Source organism: Phalacrocorax aristotelis, chromosome 4, assembly GCF_949628215.1.
Source record: "Phalacrocorax aristotelis chromosome 4, bGulAri2.1, whole genome shotgun sequence".
Taxonomy (NCBI): Eukaryota; Metazoa; Chordata; class Aves; order Suliformes; family Phalacrocoracidae; genus Phalacrocorax; species Phalacrocorax aristotelis.
Window position 1 is genome coordinate 62,599,167 of NC_134279.1, and position 24,783 is coordinate 62,623,949.

Consider the following 24,783-nt stretch of genomic DNA (forward strand, 5'->3'; position numbering starts at 1 on the left):
TAGTAAGAGGTATGAGCAGGCTAACTTGTTACGAAGGAGTTGTCCAGGAAACTGGATGTTTTCGGTATCCTACACAGGGACTAAGGCAAGCTTTCTCCTTTCTGGTACTTAGGGGCAGAAAAGTCTGGTATAAACTAAGTGCTAGGTCTAGTGGAAAGCTTTACAACCTCTGAAAGTGTTTATTTTTGAGGACACTCTTGAATAGATCATCTCCCAAAACTAGTTTGGCATTCGGCTTGGGTCAGCTTTGGCTCTCAAGTGTTTTAATGCATTTCACCCCCAGCAAATCTCTCCCTTGGAATATAACTCCTAAAATGGGCACTATGACTGACATGTTACAACTTTTTTCTTTGTGCGGTGCTTTCACATTCTTATATATAAATACCTCCCTTCATCCTACTATAATTTTACTTCACCATTCATACCTCTGACAGACAGTACATGTGTACCACCAGTAAAGGTGTGTCTCTCAAATGCCTGATATTACAAACCTAAGAAGTTTCGCTCACGTTATTCCCATAAGTGACTATATGACAGAAAAGTGTATGCTATCTACTCAACGTATTAGTAAGCTAAGGAGATGAGTAATCTTTCCTTTGAATGAAAAAATGTACAATTACACATTTAACTCCGAAATATGTGCTGTGAAAATGAGTTGCAGCATATATGGATAATTGCATTTAAATTTGAAACTAGTTAGCACTTTTGATAATAAATAAGGCTCCCAAATGTCTAAGTACTACACTGTTTTATATAAATAAGAAGAATGACAAAAAGTATAATTACATACACTTAACATATGCTGCAATGAAAGAGTGATAAGTTATTATAATGTGCTTTTTTAGAGGAAACCAAACTTCTGCTTTCAGTAGAGACTTATTTCCATATAGCTTTTATATCATTCAACTTACAGATATATAAGGATGTTTACAGATCTGAAACTGGTAGCCACTTAAAATGTTTAAAAATTTCTACAGAAAAAATTTATTGAGCTTTTGACATATCACAAACTACATATACTTTTGGTCATTTACTTTTGTAGTTTACATGAAAAAGTCTCCTTTCTTTTCCTCTCCAAAAAAATCCCCACTTTATTTTTATCTGCTCGTAAAACACTCACTAAAGCAAACAGAATGTTCAGGTAGTAGTATTCTATTTTATGTTTCCTCTGTTTTGTAAGGAAGCTTTTTTATTATTTTGATTTATGCTTCATTGCCCCCTGCTGTTTGATAAAGTACTTTTTTTTGTTTTTTAAAGAGTCAACACCTCAGTCTACTTTATTATTAAAAAAGGTGTTGGACTTGAAATCACCTGTTATGGTCTCAGATTCAATATGCTTCTTTTTTCACCTAAAAGTCTGAAGTATTCAAATAATGCAGTCAATGCAATGAAACTGTTATGGCAACACTGGAAAATGAAAAAACGCTTTCAAGCACCATTTCCTGCCATACAGAAAATATTGAGAAAATTTAATATGATTCTCATATGCAATATCTCTTCTATTTTTAGTTACTGCCTTTGGAATACGTAATGCCTCATAGGTCCATGTGAAAAGAGAGCTTTCCTTACATATGCAGCTCTATTAGCCCCTACTCCTTGAGGAGCATTCTCTGTTGCTTGATGAAACTATTCGCTTAGATCTGCTCATCACCTACCTCAACAGAGTCCTTTTGTGTTTTTTAAAATATTTACCTAAGAAAGCTGAAGAAGTTAATGGTGTTCATTTTTTCTTCTGGAAGTTATGCAAAATTTTGTCCAAGTTATACTTGTTCATACAGATAAGAATACCTACAAGACTTTTCCAGTGGTGTCATGGTGTTACAAACCTGGATATGGCAGATATTGACAGTGTCTACCAGCAGAAAATCTGTGTACCCTATGAATTGTTCCGTTCTTTAATGAGTTGCTTCCACGCTGTACCAGAATGAGATATTTTTTGAATTAATGAGATACATAGACAACCAAAACTTGGTGTAGAAACTTCCAGAAGTCACAAAATCACGTCAATGTCATCAGAATTGTGGGACGGTATTAGAAGTTGTGGGATTACTTTAAAAACTCTTTTTGGAAATTTTACTTGGGCTTACTTGTTTTTTTCAGACTTCTGTACTTCAGCTTTTCTCTGCAACAATAATGTCTAGCAGCTTAAAAGAAACAAGAGTACTAAAATTATAATTTCTAATCCAAATCCACAGACATTTCATAAGAGTGTTGGAACCTATGCAGAAAAGCAGTAGTATTTATACCATTGCCACTATGCCCAATGGGTAAGTCTACTTACATGAAGGGTAACCTGATGACTCAGGCTAGTATCTGGTTTATCTTGGATGCTGAGTTAGCCTGAATTAAAAAATCTTGTATCTGGCATAGCACTGAGAGAGCATGTCTTAACCTTCTTTCATTAAGATGTTATTTCACTTCATGTTTGTCAGAGGTGAACTAAGAGCACAGTCAATTAATTAGTTCAGATGATTTGGATGACTTGATCATTTGTCTGAGGCCTGAGGCTGCTTAGCAAATATCCAGTTTGTAACATAGTACAGAGCTGGTATACCCAAGCCAGTTCAGATGGTGTGTAGATGTATTACATCAGTATAGATGCACAGCTCTGCACAAGCTAAATTAAAGTATTCCCTGCCTAAGAAAAGAAGCAGCTACAGATGGAGCCACAAATGAATTTTTCTGCTTCTCAGCTAATCAACATCACAAGTGTTTTTTTTTTTAAAAACAGTAACTGTCTTTATCTGCCTACATCACAGAAGAGTGATGAACTAAGATGATCGCACAAAGAATTACTTCAAAATTACCAAATGGCAGAAAGATTTTTTAGTTTTTGTGGATTTTAGTAAGGCTTTTGATTTTGTCCCTCACAGTGTCCTTCTTGACAAGTTGTCCAGCTGTGAGATGAACTGGTACACAGTCTGCTGGGTGAAGAACTGGCACTTCAGTGTTTAAAACACATTTGGACAATTTGCCCAGCATCTATGCCTGGTCTGCAGGAAATTAAAAAGGAACTCAGGGCAAACAGCAGAACACAGAAAGCCTCTTGAAGGAGAATGAGAGAATGAAATACAGTTTAAGGAGAAAAAAGAGAGTATTCAGGTTGATGAAAGACTACAGGAACGTGCTTCTAGGGGAGGAAGGTACAAGCAAAATAAACTTTGAAGAAATAGGAAGGAGGCAGTGGAAATTTGGGATAGAAAGGCAAAAGAGAAATGTGTACATAACAGAGACATTTACATCCTTAGGAGTACAGCAATAAATTGTAGCCCAAGGTCTAAAGCTGGAACCCTTGATAATAATGCTATTATAAACATGAGTCTGTATCCTATTCCTCCTGTAACATGTCAATCCACACATCCATATCTACCTATTTCAGCTTTGTTTGCAAGCATACCCACTGGATCCAAGCCTCATATCCGTAAAATAGCAAAATATGTATTTCCTTTCCTAGAAATTCCTCCCACAATTTTTAGTTTAGTCTTTCTTTGATTTTCCTGTGTAGAGCACTGTGTGTTACTATTTTTACTAATGTTTATTTAAAATATTTTGATATTATAACCAACAAAGAGTTTGCAGTCCTGTCAAAAACTGGAGACTGTTGCTTGCAATGCTTGAAAGGACAAATTATCTTTGTTATTTATATAGAAAGCTTTAGGATGTTGTTATAAATCAATGGCATTCCTATTTTTCTCTTAACATTCTGGCTGCAGCATTTATTGTTTTGATATTTCTTGACTCTTATTTTAGAGCTCTAGAATTCATTTATGCAAGCATTTAGTGACATAGCCATTGGCACTAGAAATTTATGACTTGGATAAAGGCTTCCTTTTGGCTTATTTGTAATTTACAAATGAGCATCCTGCTTCACAGCCTAAGATAGATCCTAAGTGTGCATTTCCATGTTTGGGATAATTTTTTAGTCATTTCTGTTCATCAGTAAATCTATGACACATTGCTTTAATTTTCCATCCTGATCATTGCCTTTTTCTGAAGCAACCTTAACTGAATTGCATTATTTTTAAAATTTTAGTCACAGAAAGATTAATAAAAGCCTCACTTTCTCTGCTGAGTCATACAATAAATATTTTTGCAAAGAACATTGAGTAATAAAAAAGAAAATTAAGTGTACAGCAAAGCAAAACATTGTTTATTAATGGAAGTTCCTTCTCCATTTTCAAAAGTGCAATGAGCACAGAATGCATTTCTGGGATACAGAAAAGGGAAGTGGTCAACAAGAGATTTTTAAAGCATGAACAAAATAAGAAAATGTTTTCAAACCTATCTACAAAAAAAATGCATTTAATGAGTAATGAAAACCCCTTGAATCTTGCTTTTCAATGAAACCAAGGAATTGCACATAAAGACTTCATTTAGAACTTAAAATTTTAGACTATGTCCTTGTGAAGAACTCTGATTTAAAAATATTCAGATCTGAACCACTTCCAAATTATTTGTATAATCTAGATCTTCTCAAACTTTGTCATGCCATGTTCCCACACCTGCTGAAATACAATTTAGCAGTCTAATAAAAAGATTGTTGTGGTTCAGCCAGCAACTCAGCCCCACACAGCTGCTCACTCCCTCCCCCACTGGTGGGATGGGGAAGGCAATCAGAAAGGTAACACTCATGGGTTGAGAAAGGAACACTTTAATAATTAAAATAAAACAACAACAAAAATATAATGGAAAGGAAAGCAATGAGAGGTGCAAAACCCAGTGAGGAGTGGTGGAAGGGGACTGAACCACCAAAACAACCCACACATGACACAACCACTCACCACCTACCAACCCAACACCACCAGTGCCTGAGCTGCAACTGCCCCCATTAATATACTGGTCATGGTGTCACATGGTATGAAATGAACATCCCATTGGCCAGTTGGGGTCAGCTGCCCGGGCCATGGCCCCGCCCCTCCCAGCCTCCTGCTCACATGGCAGAGCACAGGATGCTGGGAAGGTCCCTGGCTACCACAGGCACTACAGTGAAGAGAATTAACCCTTTCTCAGCCAAAACTAACACAACAATCCATGTGTAAACTCATCTAGGAGTATGAAATAGCCAAGTTAAATTTAAGGAAGCCCAGGACCACTCTTTTTTATGAGATCTCTGGTTAAAAACAGCAAGGAATTTGTTTCGGTAAATCTTTCTGAACTTTTTTAGAAACGTGTCTTTTCTGGGTTTCTTTCTAGCTAGTGGACAACTTTAATGAAAAACTGTTTCCTTAGGGAATGCTTATTTGTGCCACTCTAACATCCCAATCTTTCCCTTTTGTTTCTCTTAAGGCTCTGTGCCTCTCAAAAGAGGTGTCCATTTGTTATCTTTCCATACTAACTTGCTGTTACTGGTTTTATTCATTCTAGCACCAAAGATTATCCCCTTCAACCATTACACAGAAAACAAATATTAGGTCAAATATGTGTCAAATTTGAGGCTAAACTGTGTGGAGGCTTGGTGTCAGCTCTGGATGGTTTACAATACCATGAAGACTACTGGTTACTTTTGTAGTTATAAAGAATTTTAAACAACAGCCCTTCTTTGACAGTAGTTCAAATTTTTCTGTTCTCTAACAAAGCCAGCTGAATGAAGTAGAAAAGCTTCCTAGTTTCTATAGAAATGGAAGAAGTAATCAGTATAACTGCTTCTGTATAGGTTTTGATTCTTTCAGCCACATTCTGCTGTCTTGCAATACACATGAGGTCTGGTAATCTTCTCTGACAATACCAATTGTTGGGTTGCTTGTAGAAACAATAACAAAAGCTGTTTCTAGAATGGAATTTGGCAGAATAGTTAGTTATCAAAATAATTGTGTATGAATGATTATTATGTACTTTTGAGACATAAGGCCATATCTGGAATATTTCTTATCTTACATAACCTATTATTCCCAAGGTGGAAAGTACACACAAACATTTGTATTATATAAATACGTCAAAAATTTTGATGACCTATAAAATTAATACACCAGTCTAGACATGCTATATCTCTTACTTCAGGTTACAATTTAGAGAATTTTCTGGGTTTTTTTCTTGTTATTTGTAATAGAAAAGTCATCCTTTTCATTAAGACAAGCAAAAAAATAATGATAGAACAGCTCACCATAACAATAGGTTTGACATGCTAGGTTAAGAATACACTTGAGGCCAATCTGAACAGGTCTGTGTTAATGTCTGTTAATTTAGATTTTTACTTGAAAAGTAGATCTATAATATAATTAGAAATGTGTCAATGCAAAACAGATTTCAGATTAAAATTTCACAAGAACTGCTGAATATGCCAGTTAGAATATATCAGGAGATATATCTTGAGAAGTTACTCTATTTTCTTTGCATGAAAATTCTTACATACCTGGATACGTTGATAAAATGAGATAAACGGCAAATATACTTTCACAGAATCACAGAATCACAGGTTGGAAGGGACCTCAGGGATCACCTAGTTCAACCTTTCTAGGAAGAGCACAGGCTAGACAAGATGGCCCATCACCCTGTCCAGACAACTGTTGAAGGTGTCCAACATAGCCAAGTCAACCACTTTGCTGGGGTGATTATTCCAAGGGTTGACTGTCCTCACTGTGAAAAATTTCCCTCTCATGTCCAATCAGAATCTCCCCAGGAGCAACTTGTCTCTATTCCCCCTTGTCCTCTCCAGGTGACTCCTTGTAAAAAGGGAGTCTCCATCTTCTTTGTAGCCACCCCTTAAGTACTGGTACATTCTGATGAGATCCCTTCTAAGCCTATTTTTCTCAAGGCTGAACAAACCCAGTTCTCCCAGCCTATCCTCATATGGCAGGCTTCCCAGTCCTCTGATCATCTTGGTGGCCCATCTCTGGACCTCTTCCAGCCTGTCCACATCTTTTTTGTAGAGCGGGGACCAGAAGTGTACATAGTACTCCAGGTGTGGCCTGACAAGCACTGAGTAGAGTAGGATAATGACTTCTTTCCCTCTGCTGGTGATGCCCTTTTTGATGCAACCCAGCACCCTGTTGGCCTCCTTGGCCACAGCAGCACACTGTTCACTCATGTTGAGCTCCCTGTCCACCAGGACCCCCAGGTCCCTTTCCACAGAGCTGCTCTCCAGCCAGGAGGATCCCAGTCTGTGCTGCACTCCCGGATTATGTTTTCCCAGGTGCAAGACCTTACACTTCTCCTTGTTGAACTTCATAAGGTTCTTGCTGGCCCACTCCTCCAGCCCATCCAGATCTCCCTGCAGAGCAGCTCTCCCTTCTGGAGTGTCTACTTCCCCACTTAACTTGGTGTCATCAGCAAACTTCATCAGGCTACACTTGATGCCATTATCCAGACCACTTATAAAGATGTTGAATAACATCAGGCCCAATATTGATCCCTGGGGGACTCCACTAGTGACAGGTTGGCAGTTTGAGAAAGAGCTATTTACCACCACCCTTTGGGTGTGGCCTGTCAGCCAGTTCCCCACCCACTTCACAGACCACTTGCCTAGGCCATAACACATCAATTTCTCCAGGAGGAGACTATGGGAGACCGTATCAAAGGCCTTGGAGAAGTCCAGGTAAACAATGTCCGCTGCCCCACCCTATGTCAACCAGGCAAGTCACTTTGTCATAGAAGGCCACCAGGTTAGTCAAGCACGATCTGCCTTTAGTGAAGCCATGTTGGCTTTTCCCAATCACGTGCTTCAGTTGATTTGTGATGGCCCCCAGGAGGATTTGTTATTATTGTTTTTTAAAAATTCTGATCTAGATCACAACCCTACTATTCTAACTAAACTCAATAAACATTAAGAAATAGTCTTGTTTCAACAGGTCATAATGTAATAATTAATATGGAAAAAAAAGTACAAGAGAAAAATCATTGTTACTCATGAGTTTAAGGAGAAATAGTGATTTACATCCCACAGAAGTCCTCCAGAAATTTGGTAGGAGCAACATTTTATTCCCGAAAGGGATTCAAGCTTATAATTAGCTATAAGTTTTATCCATATAGAAGGGGGAAATTAATCAGCCCTCTGCACATACTAAGAGAAAAAATACCGCATGTTCTATTCTTTCTTTTTTTTGCACTCTTGTCTCCAGATATTTTAGTTCACAAAACAAGACTAGTTCCTTTTGTAGAAGTTAAAAAGTATTCCAAAGCCGATATAGACTTCCTCATATACTTTTCCCTGTTTTCTTTTTTTTTTATCTTCATGACAACCAAAGAGTTATGACAAATAACAAACTGAAACAAGCCAGGGCACTGAAGCAGTCTTGCCTCACAAGATAAAAGATTGATGGAGGGCAGATTCCCTACTCAGGGAGTGTTTCTATCAGATGATTATAGGTAGACAATCCAGATGTTCAGATTTATCTCGGAGTTTGATTTTATACCATTCAGGCTTAAAGATTAAAAGCCCTTTTTATCTAGATTGTTATTTACTGTCCTGCTATCCTCTCTTTGTAATATTTGCAGGACTGGAATAGATGGTTGTTAGCAAAATTTGGACCAGAATTCTCTGGTAAGTCCAGACACCAAGCCAAAAGAAGAAAGTCAGGTCAGAAACCTCTGTTTCTTTAAGGTTTACATAATTTTTTCAACGGTTTGTTTTATTGTTTGTTTGTTTATTTGAGATTAGACCTCAGTAGAAATATTGTTATTGTTTATTTTGGATTTGGACTGGAAAGCTGATAGACTCTGGAGATAAACTCACAGCCATGCTATGTGTGCCAAAAAAAAGGGAACATTTGCAGGTGTGTATAAATGCTTATATATATAGACATGTACATACACATACATATATACCTAGGTGTATATATATGTAATCTCTGTATATACATGTATATGCATATATGCATATGTATGTATATATGTAAGACACATGTAGAGATATATTGGTATTTGCCTGTTTGTGTAGATAAATGTAAAGTGAGAGAAACGTGGTTTTGGTGTGAATGTAATAAAGAATGTAATAAAGATTGTGATAAATATTGAGGAAGCAAGGCAGCTGTATAGTATTTCTCTTTATCTTCACCATTCAATGCATAATTCTAAAATGTATTTCTGTATAGTGTCAAAGGTCTACCTTGAATGCAGAATTGCTGTTTTATTCATGAGGTTCTCCTTTAGCATTGTACCTGATGAGTTTTTGCCACATCTTCCCTGTGAGGTGAAATACTTACTGCAGATACAGGCAATGCACAAGCCATTTGCGAACTCATCGTCACAGTGAAGATTAGTCTTCCTAACGGTCTCATTCCGTGTTTTTATTTATTCTCCAAACTGCCAGTTGCACAAATCATTGGCTCTACCCATTGGTTTTGTTTGCTGTGTCTTATTCAGGAAGATCTTAGGTGAGATAACTATCCGTCCAGAAAAAGGTAACATAGTTACAAATTGTAAAAGTGCTATTTTGGGTGACTTGACGAAACTGATAGCCTTCTATGATGGCGTGACTTGCTGGGTCGATGAAAGTAGAGCAGTGGATGTTGTCTAGCTTGACTTCAGTAAGGCATTCGACACTGCCTCCCATAACATCCCATAACATCCTCACAGACAAGCTAAGGAATTGTGAGTTAGATGAGAGGACAGTGAGGTGGATAGAGAAATGGCTCAACAACAGAACTGAGGGTTATGATCAACCGGGCAGAGTCTGGGTGGAAGCCTGTCAGTAGTGGTGCTCCCCGGGGGTCTGTGCTGGATCCAGTCCTGTTCAATACATTCATCAATGACCTGGATGATGAGGTAGAATGTAACCTCAGCAAGTTCACTGATGATACCCAGCTTGGAGGAGTGGCTGATACACCAGAAGGTTGTGCTGCCATCCAACGAGACCTGGGCAGGCTGGAGAGCTGGGCCGAGGGGAACCTCATGAAATCCAACAAGAGCAAGTGCAAGGCCCTGCACCTGGGGAGGAACAACCCCATCCACCAGTACAGGCTGGGGCTTGATCTACTGGAAAGCAGCTCTGCTGAGAAAGCCCTGGGAGTGCTGGTGGACAGCAGATTGACCCTGAGCCAGCACTATGCCCTTGTGGCCAAGGAGGCCAACGATATTCTCGGCTGCATTAAAAGGAGTGTGGCCAGCAGGTCGAGGGAGGTTACCCTCCCCCTCTACTCCACCCTAGTGAGGCCACATCTGGAGTACTGTGACTGTGACCAGTTCTGGGCCCCCCATTTTAAGAAGGACAGGGAACTGCTCAAGCAAATCCAGCAGAGAGCCACCAAAATGATCAGAGGACTGGAGCACCTCACTTATGAGGACAGGCTGAGAGAACTGGGTGTGTTCAGCCTGGAGAAGAGAAGACTGAGGCGGGATCTCATCAAGACTTATAAATACCTGAAGGGTGGGTGTCAGGACGATGGGACTGGACTCTTTTCAGTGGTGCCCAATGACAGACCAAGGGGCAATGGGCACAGGTTGGAACACAGGAAGTTCCACCTAAACATGAGAAAAACTTCTTTCCTGTGAGGGTGCCAGAGCAGCGGCACAGGCTGCCCAGGGAGGTTGTTGAGTCTCCTTACCTGGAGACATTCAAACCCCTCCTGGACGCGTTCCTGTGCCCCCTGCTCTAGGTCTGCCTGCTCCAGCAGGAGTGTTGGACATGATGATCTCCAGAGGTCCCTTCCAACCCCTACCATTCTGTGTGATTCTGTGACTTGACTGGTCAGGATCCTGTGTTAGATCTTTATCTTTCTATGCGATCTTAATAACTGGACCTTCTTGTTTGTTCATTGTTCTTTATATACTTGCTTCATCCTCCATGCAGTTTTCTAACTTTTGAAGCAAAACCTTCAGTGCTTACAAAGCCATGATGGCTTGTGTACTAAAGTCTAATTTTACTTTCCTCTTGAATTTTCTCAGCGTTATGTCCTGATACAACCCAGAGAACAAATTCTGTGATACTTGCACCCTTTCTTTTATAAATATGGTTGGTTGATCCTGGCCAGCAACCTGAGGTGGGTTAGCCTTGGCTGACTGACAGGTGCCCACCAAGCTGCTCTATCAATCCTTTTCCTCAGCAAGACAGAGGGAGAAAATATGGTGAAAGGCTCATGGGTTGAGATAATGACGGGCAGATTGGTCAGCCGTTATCGTTATGGGCAAAACAAATCGTACCTGGGGAGAGATGATTTGATTTATTACCAATTAATAAGAGAGTAGGAAAATGAGAAGTAAGAACGAATATAAAAACACTTTCCCCCCACCCCTCCTATCTTCCAAGGCTCAGCTTTACTTTTGACTTCTCTACCTCCTTCCCCCAAGTGGTGCAGGGACAGGGGATATGGCCAGTTCATAACACTTTGTTTCTATGGCTCCTTCCTCCACATGCTCTTCCCCTGCTCCAGCATGGGGTCCCTCCCATGGGAGACAATCCTTCATCAACTGCTTATACGTGGGTCCTTCCCATGGTATACACTTCCTCAAGAACTGATTCAGCATGGGTCTTTTCCACAGGGTTCAGCCATTCAGGAACAGACTGCTCCCGTGTGGTTCCCCAGTGGGGTGACAGTTCCTGCTAGAAGCCTGCTTTAATAAGGGCTCTCCATGAGGTAAGAAATTCCTTTGGGGCACATCCACCTGCTCTGGCGTGGAAGGCAGAGTCTCAGCGCATGTAGCAGTGGATTGGCAAGACAAATGTAGTAACCATGGTCAGTCTGAGGCAGCTGCTCCAGTTGTGTCCCTTCCCAGCGTCTAGCCCAGACCCAGCCTATTTGCTTTGGGAGGGGAAAGAAAGAGAAAACCTTGACACTTTGCAAGCGCTGTTCAGCAGTAGCCAAAACACTGGTGTGTTATGAATACTGTAATAGCCACAAATACAGAGCAAAGCACCACAGGAGCTGCTATGAAGACTTTATAACTTCATCCCAGCCGGACCTAGTACAATGAACAGTAAGATACGTGAGTAGAAGTAGTGTGATATTCTGCATACCCAGAGATTATGTTCCATCAAAAAAAACCACCTTAGAGTGTTACGTAAAAATTAAATAAGTGATGAGCCAATCAAGATACTTGTATTTAGAATGATAGAATCAGCCACTGTGAGATATTTTAAGCAAAGTTATTCTTCAATAGTTACGTTTAATAAGAAGACAAATTTAATTCTTTGAACTCTTAACAATGAAGAAATAAATAAAAGGAAAAACCCTAAACAAAATAAAAACAAACCAGCAAAAACTTTTCAGGGAAAATGTTCAGCAAAGGAACTTTTTTTTTTTTTTTCAAAGAAGTACTGATTATTTTCTAATTTGTGACAGCTAAGCAAGATACATTTTATAAAATATTGGTACCAAATAACAGACATGGTTTTGTGACAATGATGGTAGAGTGATCAATTTCTCTTGTAAATGCTAGGAAATGTGATGATTCACACTTTTCCTAAGCTGAAATTCACTAGGGATTTCAGAACATATTCAAAATTTTGCATCCCCAGATGACGTCCTCATGTGTTAAACACTAAGAAGATAGACATGTCAATAATAAAGAAGATGGCACCAAGCGACGCCAGAGAACTGCAGAAGGGAAGAATCTAATACCGTTATGTATAACTTAATTTAATAAAAGAAGACAAAAATAAGAAATAAATCTCTTCCATTTCCCTTATTAGTTGCTTTATAGATGCTTGGGCTAAAGCAGGGAGAGAAATAAACATAAAAACCACTCACATGATGTGCCTATTTGTAGAGATTTTATAGAAAAGAAATTTAGATTTTAAGTATCTTATATTTAGATACAGAACTATGGAGAAGTATCAAGGAAACAGAAGACGCGAGAATTAATCAGTTCATGAGAATGTGATACAGAGTGAGGGAGAAAAAGATGTTGACAATGACTCAAAGAATGAGACTGAAGCAAACTTTAAGATAAATAACATCTGTAAGTTTATCACTGGGTGAGTGTTACTAATAGACATGAATGGAAAGAAGCTAATAAAAATAGAACTGTGTGTAACCTAACACTATATGTTTCCAGCCTGAGAGTTCACATGTTTTAACACTTCATAATGTCATGCTAATCAAGATTTATAGGGGGCAAATCTTGGGCAAAATTTATGGAGTATATATTTATGTTATAAGCAAAAATTCAAGGTCAGGTTGGACGGGGCTCTGAGCAACCTGATCTAGTTGAAGATGTCCCTGCTCACTGCAGTGGGGTTGGAATAGGTGACCTCTAAAGGTCCCTTCCAACTCAAACCATTCTATGATTCTACAATTCTATGATTCTATGAAAAAAACTAAATAAAAGTTAAACCAAATAATCAAGATTAACAGAAATGTTGAGCAAACACTTAAGATCTGTGTTCAAACACAGAACTTAAGTCAAGTGTTTCTGAAGTCTTAAATAATATTTCACATTCATGAGTTTTTCCTCCAAGCAGAAAACATACACTGTATGTGTATGTACACAGCATAAATGCTTGGGTACATATAATGTATGTATAGGCGTTCCTCTTTATCAGTACGAGGGAGAAAAGAGACTTCTTATAGCACTGAAGAATCTACATGGAAGCATCAAAATTAACAGGAGCTTGCCTTTCCTTGTCTTTTTATGGTTTTTGGTTGTAGACTGAGGGCTATTCCATGTTTTTCATTTGTTTGCTTTGTTCTCTAGCTCTTCCTAAAGTTTGCACTTGTCATAAGTGCTTCTCTTTTTGAGCAATTTAGAATATATATAAGCATTAACATTAAATTTACATATAAATACTAAGGAGGAATAAAAATATTAGCATCTTCAGAAGCCTATGTGTGAGTACTGTGTCAGCTTTCCCATATACTGAGTCAAAATTTGTTGAATGTGTATGTGTAAACATTTGCAATCTGGTAGTCCTGAAACAGTATTTCTGTGTGTGTTAAGTGTTAAAGGAAATAAAGCTAAGGAGTCTCTCTAAACTTGTTTTGTAATGATAATGCAAAGTCAAGTCTTTAGTCAATTTTCTTGACCTTATCTTTATTGGTGTGAATAGTAACAGAAGTAAATTTCCTAAATATGCTTTATAAGGATAGTAATAAAAATAAAAGACATAATGAGGATAGCATGAAAAAAATCTGAGCTTTTCCACTTTTTAGTTTTTTATTGTTTTTCTAATTATATATCTATTAATCCTTTTGTAACATTTCTTCTAGCACGTTTTCAGTAGCACAATTTGTTTTGCTGGGCTATATAATCCTTAAGGCTCCTTACTCATTTGCATTAAGACTTACACATTTAGTAAAACTTTATGTAAAAATTACATCTGAATACAATTCTGTCTATCTTCCAAATTAATGGAAAAAATTTCCAAATTTTAATAACTTTTCATAAAATACAGGAAGAAAATGCTGGCTTTCAATTATTTTCATGAAATGAAGATCCAAAAGGTGTTAAGACATTTTTACTTCAGTATTTTTGAGTAAAAAAAACCCAATCAAAATTATTGCTGTATTAATGAGAAGAAAGCATGTCCTTCGCAATTGTCCCATACAGAAATTTGTATTTCCAGTGACAATCCCTCAGTACTCTGTACTTTTCTAGAGGTATAGTCCATAGTACTTACAACTTAGACTAACCTGAAAAAAAACCCTTATTATTAGATAAAACTAAAACTGAGTCTTTCTATTTTCTTTCTGTAGCTATTTATGATGAAAATTAGTGATAACTCTAATGAAAATTAGTATTTCCATTAAGGTGTTGCAGAATTGGACCACAATTTTTTCTACATGAAGTAAAAACTATAAGTCATAACCTACAAATTAAGAACTTTACATTATCTTGTTAAGTTTGTTTAACAAGTCCAAGGGTTTTTTTTTAAGATACAGAGGTTTTCCTCAGAAAAAAAGAACAATACTTGGATTACTTGGATTATTATGTTGAATTACACATTATCACAAGAATATGCAACATCACCACATTACTTAGAATTAAACTGATATCAGGAAGTGGCCTAATTTTTAAGTATAGTTTTTACTTAGAGATATTTTTAAAGTGACTGTTCCTAAGTATAAAGTATGAAAAAGGACTTAAGGTCATGTTTGATAAACAGTTGGCCGTTTGATCTTTGTCTGATGCTGTAACACTGGAGGCCAACACAATTTGTTAATTATATTTTAAATCCCCTTACATGAAAATGCAAAGTAGGAGTTTTGAGGTTGTATTACTTCTGTACATTAAATTAATAAGACCAGTAAGGGATATGAGAGCCTGAGAAACTGGAGAGGTTATAGCTAAAAGGATTACAGCAATAATTTGAAGTGAAGGAAATTGTGTTTTGTAGCAAAAAAATAAGACTTTTACTTTATGTAGAGATGACTTGATCAATGTCTACAAGAACCCACAGGAACCAAAAATTGCTGACAGCATACTGGCCTTTCATCTAGAAGAACAGAACATGACAACCCAACTTCTAGAACATAAACAAATTTCAATAACATCAGGTCAATAAGACCAAGTACTCTAATCACTGAAAGAGCTTACATGGGAAGCAGTTGAATATATATTATTTGAAGACTTTAGATCAGGACATACTGTAGCTGAGACAGATACTATTAGAAGGGCTTGATGAAAAAATTACTCGACATGGGTCAAAAATCTGCATGAATCGGGAAGTCACTATTCAGCAACCATAACAGACCTTTTTACCCTTGGAAATTCTAACTGTATGAAAACTTTAATAATCCATATATTTTAATGGACTTTGCTTTACAAAATTTCCATGTGCTAAAAAAGTATTCAATTTTTTTGTAGTTTTCAAGTTTTGCAGTCCCACAGTACTTCAGTTATTTCCAGTGTTTTTGAAAAGGGAAAAAAACCCCAGGTATTAGCAAAACACCATGACCTTATACTCTTTCATTTTCTGAAGCTTGCCATGCCATTCCACTTCATATGATACCTAATATAAATAGGGTAGCCTTCTCCTAGGATTTATACAGAGCTTTTCTGAATATAATTCTTTCTACTAACCTCATTTTGTCTTTTCCTATTAACTGCAATATATGGCTCACTGCTTCTTCAGATATTTATATACTGACCCGGCCAGAAAACATGTTACGTGATCATAATTTACTGGTTTTCAATAACGGTTTGGATGCATGTCAAAAGTTTACTATCACCTTCATCATGATGATATGTTACTATACCTGATTTTACACAGCATTTAACTGATTTCCTTTCATTAATGAATGAACTCACTTTAAGTCTCCACACATGGAAAACTATCAAGAAGTTTGGGGGTTTTTTTGCAACACCACTTTGTCCTGAAAGCTCAAATACCATTGAAGTATATAAAGATAATTATGTGATTAAATCACACCATTCTCACACACAGTAGTCAGGAAGAAGCTAATAAACGAACTGAGTATCAAACTTGTGTAACCCATTAGTTAAGTAAAATCACTGCGTCCAGGAAGAATGTGATTAAAATAGAGGGAGGAAAAAACCAAGATTATTTCAATATAAAGGCTAAGAGAAAATGTGGGAAAACCTTGTGAGGAGAAATAGGGAATGTAAAATAAAAAAACAAAAAAAACCCCAAAAATCGAAAAAAGAAAAAAAAGGAGAGAGGGAGTTGATGGGCTGTATATTCAGGTATAAAGAAACTCAGACTCTGGTTGCCCTCACTTCTAAGTAAAAAGCTGAAAAATTTAGTTCTGTAATGGTCTTAGATGAAGGAGCATTGGAGGCATAGGCAGCAGGTCCTCTAGAATTAGTGGCATGCATTTCAGTTTCCTGCTGTCTGAGAAAGCATGTCTATGGGTATAGCTTCAAGTAATTGTTTTTCTCTCTGGTATGTTCTCAGTTGGTTATGCAACCTAGCTCTCTTCTGAAGCATAATTAAAAAGTTTTAAGGAAATACATAGGTGAGCTGATACATCCTTCATCTAGTGCTCAGCTTGGTATTGTTTTATTGGGGTCAAAGCTGGTTTTTGGACTGGTGTTGGCCTAGAGCACAACTGGTTTGGATGTATAGGTCAATATATCTTTGCTGTATTTCTTAACTAGGAAGCTCTTAAGATAAAACTGTTTCTGATTTGCCTGAGATAATTCTATGGTGGCTTTCAGTGTGACAGCTAGGAAAGATTTGACCTGTTGTATTAAGCAACTGTGGAACTTCAAATTCTAAAGAAATCTGTTGTTGCTAGGTCACCCTGAAATCCACAAGCAGGTGGTTCTCTAGAAATGTCAAGTGGTATTTTTATTTTCATATGAAAAAGCTGAGACGCATTAACAATACTTAAAACACTTAATATAAATGGTTGTTGTGGTTAAAGAAAACTAATATAATTGCTCAGCTATCTTTAAACCTGTGTCCTCAGACATGTTCACACAAAAATGACCTGCTGGAAAGCATTTAAAATGCTAATTCCTGATAACAAAGAAAAAAAAAATATATATGAAAGTGTCTGACTTCTTAATGTTTTATAACAACACGGAGAACCATTACAATTTACTCATGGCTTAAACACACACTATGCTTTCCTATATGCCAAGAATGGAAAAAACCACAGAAAGATAACTGATGCTGCATAGGGTTGTTGTGTTTAAAGTAAATAAATAATAGAAAAAACACTTTGTTGCAGTCTTTACTTTAGAGGGTCTTGAATATTTTTCTTTTAAATTGGTTAATTTGATCCCAGTCTCTTCAGGATGAAGTCTCAACTGAGCAAGAAGAAATCAATATGTATTTCTTCATTGCACATTGCTATAGTTGTTAGAGAATCATTATTATGCTTCTCAACAAAATCCCTGTGCTATTGTTCCTTTCTGGTGCAATGCCATTGACAGTATGTTTTAGGCTTTCACTACAATTATCTTGGCACTTAAGAGATCAAATGGCTTCAGAAAGCATTTAAGAGTCTCATGTCCTACTTCTTAGCACATATAGATGCATTTATGCTCCTTAAAAAAAAACCACAAGGTTTAGGTTAAAGAAATTTATTTTCAGAATTAAATGTTGTTATGCACTTTATAAGTAATAGTCTTTAAGTCTTAAAACATTATTTTTTGAAGTGTCTGTAGACGATGGATTACAATGTACTCATTGGGAATAAGGAAATAATGATTTATAAAATGGAGATTCTTTTTTTTCATAATATGAAGTCGAGACTTCTGTTAAATGCAGTGGAAGTGGGGGAGGGGGCACAACCTCACTCCACCTCTGTTACTGAAATGAACAACTATGTTAAATGCAGAGTTTTTCTTAACATGGTGGACCAGAACCTACATGGTGCTTTTTCTGAAATCAGAATAAATCTGTGACTTTTTGGTTGCATAGTTTTAACACTCCTTTCTTTCCTTGCTCTGTGAAATTTGGAGATTCGTGAGATCTCAAGCTACTTCCAGCTCACCCTAATCATATCTCTATTATTTTGAGCATGGGTTAAGGTCTGGTTTGCACTTAAATCCAAATCTTTTGATCATTCATGCTGTGTGAATATAGAATCAGTTTAAAGCATATATGTGAGGTTTGTCTCAGAGTGCCATGAGGCACCCCAAAAATTTTGCACCCAAAATCTTTAGAATGCTCTGAAAAATTAGGGGAAGATCCACTGTCCTGTGCCAATCCACATCTCACCATGGTTCCCATCCTATCTTTTTAGGAAATTCTGTTGTTTGATGTTAAACAGATGAATCTTCTGGGCTTCTTTCTGGAAGTTTCTAGGCTTTGTGTGGTGTGAACTAAGTAGAAATTATATGTTAATGTGGACGCATAAGCTAAGGGCAAGAAGTGTGAATGACTGTAGCCCACTTTCTCATTAAGGAGATGACATGTGGCATAATTATTGTCTCAGACTTACAGAGTTTTATGCAGTATTACTTTGTTTTTCATTGCTCAGCTTACCATCCAGTGATTTCCCGTTTATATACAAGACACCTGTGAAGCTGATTTTTGGAGTGTGCACAGAAAACCTAGTGTATTCCCTTGCATATCCAGAAGTGAGATTGCAGGTTTGAAAGTAAGAAAACAGAAGTTTAAAAGACACTGAAATATTTAACTTCCAAACAAAACAGGAAAGCATACAGTTTGTAGGCATTGCAGCCTTTCAGGTGCACAGTTATAGAACAGCTGAATTATTACAGGATAGCTCTGGAAAAGTGATTTAAAACTCCTCTTGAGACTGAACTAAAAGTGACCATGATAAATAGTTGTTTGGGCTTGAGAGAGGAAGGTGATTTGGAATACGGTACTCTTCATAAAATTACCATCTAGATATTTGCTGCATGCCACTTTGATAGTTTAATTATAAATCTATCACTTAAATCTACCTGGAAGATGGGCTGTTGTTCAAGTAAATTCTGACTTAATCAAGCAATTAAAGATTAAGTTCTATGGCTTACAAAGGAGAACAGACTGGATTGTTATAATGTGTCAAAGATCCTTTACCCAAATTTGAAATTTGGGTCTTTATCTGATATTCAAGGTTATTTGGCATGCTATCCTGCTTAAGAAAAATAACTGGTGTAGATCAGAATGCTTTCTAAAGTGCAAGATAAACAAATTTTATATGATTTTTAAAATCTGTGTTTCCTCAGACTCCCTTGAATATTGTTGAGTCTCGTGGGACTTCAAACTGGGGCAGTGGTGTAGACCTAGTCATTTGGCATCATTTCAGCGAGAAATCTTGAGATTCCATTTTGATAATATCACTTCTTCAGAATCAAGTATTTTATACTCTTACACAACTAGGGCTCAGATTGTCTAGAACCCTTTCAAAAGGATTTCAGCTTCTTAAGGATTTATTTAATTATGAGTAACTTATACTATTCTTTAATAAGAGAATAATAAAATCTATAAAGTGTTTATATAAAATTATTTAATAAAAGAACCATTATTTCTTAAGTTAATGAAGTAAAAGTTGACCTTTGAACTGGTGTTAATTAATATAGTGAAGACAATGCATCATGACCTGGATTTGGTTCAAGACTGGTGGGTTTGTAAGTAGTGTGTTAGAAGAACTGGGTTACTGGAGAGGACATGCTTGGATGATGCATGCTGTGCAGTATATGTGGCCAGTGTCTTCAAGACCTTTTCTTAAAAGTTGTTGCAAATCTGGTCAGGGTGACTCAAACAAAACAAGTACTAGAGAAGTATTTACTGCAGTAAGAATATCCTTATATTTTTTAATATATCTATACATAATACATATTTATCTTTATATGTATATAATTGTATACATATATTTACACACACACATTGGATGTTCATTTCAATTAATTTTCTGAAGAAGACTTCCACAAAGCAATCTTTTATGGGTCTACTAATAGGCGGCTCTGCTGTTGCCTGTTAGACAGCTAACATAGCTAATAATAGAGAGCTAGCAGCCCTGCTGCCTAGTTTTCTGTGCGCCACACATTTTCTATGTGCTTGCAAAATGTTGTAATTACCAGAATTCAGCTGACTGAGAATCTTGATCCAAGCTTTTTGTCAAAACCACTCAATTTTCCCAGGTGCTTTCAAGGCTACAACTCCAAGTCTTCTAGTATGCTTTGCATTTATTGAGTTTAACAGACAAGCAGGTATCTGCACATTTTATTAGGTCTTAGATCCATCCCAGGCTGGAACTTCTTAAGCTATTGGATTTTTTTGAGGAACTGAGACACCAGTTCTAAGAATGTCTGAAGTGCATGTGGCCAGTACCACGTTTTCAGTAACAATCAACAGAAGTTGTCTAGGACAGATCTTAACAGAACAAATTCAGTGATGTTTTCCATCATCCTTTCCTGGTTTCTAACAATTTCTGGCTCAGACTTCTGGACCAGCTCTCGCATTAACTTTTTTTTGGAGGGATATACAGGATTTAGTATTAGAAGTTAATATTTAATATTATGAGTTCAACAGCAAAATGACTTACAAATTTCAGCTTGGGAAAGCAAGCACTCCCAGGACAAATATTGTTTCTGTAAATTCCCATTCACGTGATCCTTTATTGTATGAATTCTTGTTATTCCTTAAAGCTAGTAGAAAGCACAAAAATGTTCACCATGTCTGTTTCATCTGTGATGAAAAGCAGAAGCAAAAGCTAAATAATGATGAATTAATTTGCAATGTTTTCTGTGTCTCTATACAGTATTCTTAGTACAGATCTAACCTTTCAGCATGGTGATACCTTTGGTAAAGATGCTATTTTTTATAAAAATAAAAACCTAACTGCTGTTAGCACATTGTAATTAGTGAAAACACTTTACAACTGTCTATTTTTAATACTTCAAACTGGAAAAATTACTGTCTTTCCCACCAGGAAATACAAAAGAATGACTAAAGAATGGCTAAACAAAAGAAAAATACTTCAATTCTGTCTTTTCTGCTCTCTCCCTTGCATTCACAAAGAAAAAAACTGTATTGATCATTGACATTCTTCTCTCAAGAGATGCTTGAGATGACTGTGTCCTTCATAGCACTTGCCCTAATTTGGTATCTAATTAAAAGCCACATATCTATTCTTTACTTGTTCTCCTTTACGATACTTCTGGTGGTCAGGGCTCAGGATATTAAAATTCTTCATGTCTCAGAAGCATAATTAAAAGGAACAATGAAGATTTAACAAACAAAACAAAGCAAAACAAAATAAAACCAAACCTCCACACTTGACATCAGAGAAAATACAGTGACAAAATAGGAGTGGAAATCTCAACAAACAGCAGAACTTTAAATTAAATTAATTTAGTTAAATTGCTATATACCATGATCTGTGCTCATGATGCTGCGTTAAGAGGAACCATAAACAAGCACTTCTGTGGAAAGCTGGCTTTTCAGAGTTTGTTTCTGGTCAAATATTGGCACACACTGCTGCATCCCTTCTACTGGTTTTAAGTGACAAAGTTTTGGGAGCAGCAGGGGAGCTGCAGGGTTGGATTATGTGAGAATAAACCAGGATCTGTTCCTGTGTTGCACAGAGCCAATTCTCCAAAATGGACGCACCACTAACCAAAGCTGAGACAATCAGCAAAGCTGGTGATGTCCTGTGATAACATATTTAAGACAGAATAAAAAAATAGTGTGCAACAGCAGCTGGGAGAGAGGGATGAGAATATGTGAGAGAAACAACTCTGCAGACACCAAGGTCAGTGAGGAAGGAGCAGGAAGAGATACCCCAGGCACCAGAGCAGAGATTCCCCTGCAGCCCATGGAGAAGACCGTTGTGACACAGGTTGTCCCCCTGCAACCCATAGAGTTTTAGAGTGGAGCAGATAGATAGCCACACTGAAGTCCATACATGACGGCACGCCAGAGCAGGTGGATGTACCCCAAAGGAATTTCTTGCCTCATAGAGCCCTTATTAAAACAGGTTCCTGTCAGGAACTGTCACCCCACTGGGGAGCCACACAGGAGCAGTCTGCTCCTGAATGACTGAACCCTGTGGAAAGGACCTGCGCTGGAGCAGTTCTTGAAGAAGTGTAGACCATGGGAAGGACCCATGTTTGAGATGCTAATGAAGGACTGTGTCCCTTGGGAAGGACCCCACACTGGAGCAGGGGAAGAGCATGAGGACGAAGGAATGTTTTGTTTTATAAAACATACTCAGTGTAAATGTATGTCCTTCACATTCTTTCAGAGTCTCGGGATTTGGTATGAAAAAAATAAATTGGTTGGTCTCCGATGTTTTTCATCTCCCACTTTGATTAAAATACACATTATGTGTGTCTGAGTGGGGAACAATGTATAAACAGGTATTTATCATGCATCACTATAAGTTTCTAGATCACTTTACCCAAACTGCTACAATGATCAACAATATAGAAATCTAATAAAATTTATTCATTTGATGAGGTATCACAGCAAAAAGCCTGCTTAAATCTCACAGTTTTTATCAAATCAGAGTCAAAGTGGTTTATTGTTGGTTAACTACATACTGTCCATAAATCAGTGAATAACACTTTCAAAATCAATATGCAGTATAACAGAAACTGAATACTAGACACTTTCAAAATGTTAATAAGCACCTACATATTTCTAAATACTTTTTCATAACCAATCCCAAAAATAATATCTGCACACAAAGTTATATTTGTGCACATGTGCATACACACCCTCCCACACACACACCTTTCCTTGGGACATGTGTGTTGTCAACACACACACCCTTTCCTGGTGATGACGAACACTTTACTAAAGAAGATGTAGTGGAATTTAAAAGGTTGAGAAATACATGGCAAAAACTACAGAATGGCTGCTACTCAAAGTAAGACCAAGTAGATGACTGAAAAGACCTGTAGCAATATAAAGCAAATGGTTTGTAGGCTGTAAAAAGGAATGAGTAACATTCTTTAACAATTACTCAGTACAAGAATTGCTTGCCATCAGACTAGTGAGTGCATGTTGTCATAATCCATGCTGTGTTACAATTATGTTCACTAAACAGATGCCATAAGTAGTATATGGGTTCAGAAATAGAGCTGAAAATTTTGGGAGAGCTTCACTACTTAACAGATACAATGACCTCAGTAAAAATTTAAACTTGGGGAATCACTGAATCCCTAAACCACTGACTGCAGATTATCCTAACTTCTGACTTCTAACTATCCTAACTTGCCTTCTTTCTTATTTTCTTTCTGCCCACTGTTAAAGATGGTGTCATGGTTTAGCCCCAGGCAGCAACCAAGCACCACGCAGCCGCTCGCTCACTCACCCCCTGGTGGGACGGGGGAGAGAATTGGAAGAGTAAAAGTGAGGCAACTCATGGTTTGAGATAAAGACAGTTTAATAGGGAAAGCAAAAGCTGCACATGGAAGCAAAGCAAAACAAGGAATTCATTCACTACTTCCCATGGGCAGGCAGGTGTTCAGCTGTCTCCAGGAAAGCAGGGCTCCATCACGCGTAACGGTTACTTGGGAAGACAAACAGCATCACTCCAAACATCCCCCCTTCCTTCTTCTTCCCCAGCTTTATATACTGAGCATGACATCATATGGTATGGAATATCCCTTTTGTGAGTTTGTGTCAGCTGTCCTGGCTGTGCCCCCTCCCAGCTTCTTGTGCACCCGGCAGAGCACGGGGAGCTGAAAAAGTCCTTGACCAGTGTAAGTGCTACTTAGCAACAACTAAAACATCTCTGCATTATCACCACTGTTTCCAGCAAAAAATCCGAAACACAGCCCCATACTAGCTACTACAAAGAAGTTTAACTCTATCCCAGATGAAACCAGGACAGATGGCCTCATGTTCATGGGCACTGCCCAAGGCATAATAAGTTACAGGGATGGAAATCTTCAAGACCTTCCTTTTTCCCTCCCTCGCCCTGTCAAGCTTCCTCTCCTGCTTCTATGAAAGGTGAGTTTGGACAGAAGAGGTTATGGACTAGGTCTTACAATTTTGTGGGGCCATGTAAAAGTGCAGATGGCACCTGAAAAACAGGGTCTGGAAAAGCCAGGAAAAGGACTGCAAAATAACTTGCTCCTTGTGCATGTTTACCATGCCTCTCTTCTCCCCCAAAGTAGTGCATGTCAGGGTACCTTGTGGAGAAATTCAGTTACTGCATGCCGTGAATATAACTATAACTTCTGGTCTATGGAGAATTTTTTAAGTAAAGTCCCCAGTCTGCCCAGCTTGGAGGACAGCCTGACCTATGTGAGCTTTGTGCCTTTGTCTTAATGGCAAGAGGTCCTTTCACTATTTATGTGGGCTGAACTAGAGGACAAGTAAAGGTAGTGTGTGGAGTGAAAGTGTGTAGAAATGCTTCCTGGAGGTGATTCTGTGGCAGACTGGCCAGATATTATGCAGTTTACTAGAGCGGCAAGTAGGTTATTGGAGACAGTGGAAAGCAGATGTCTCAGAAGCATTATGAAAACTTGGAGGATTTGGTAAAAGGACTTCAGGTAAGAAAGGACTTCAGGGTTCAAGGTAGAACTTAATTCTAG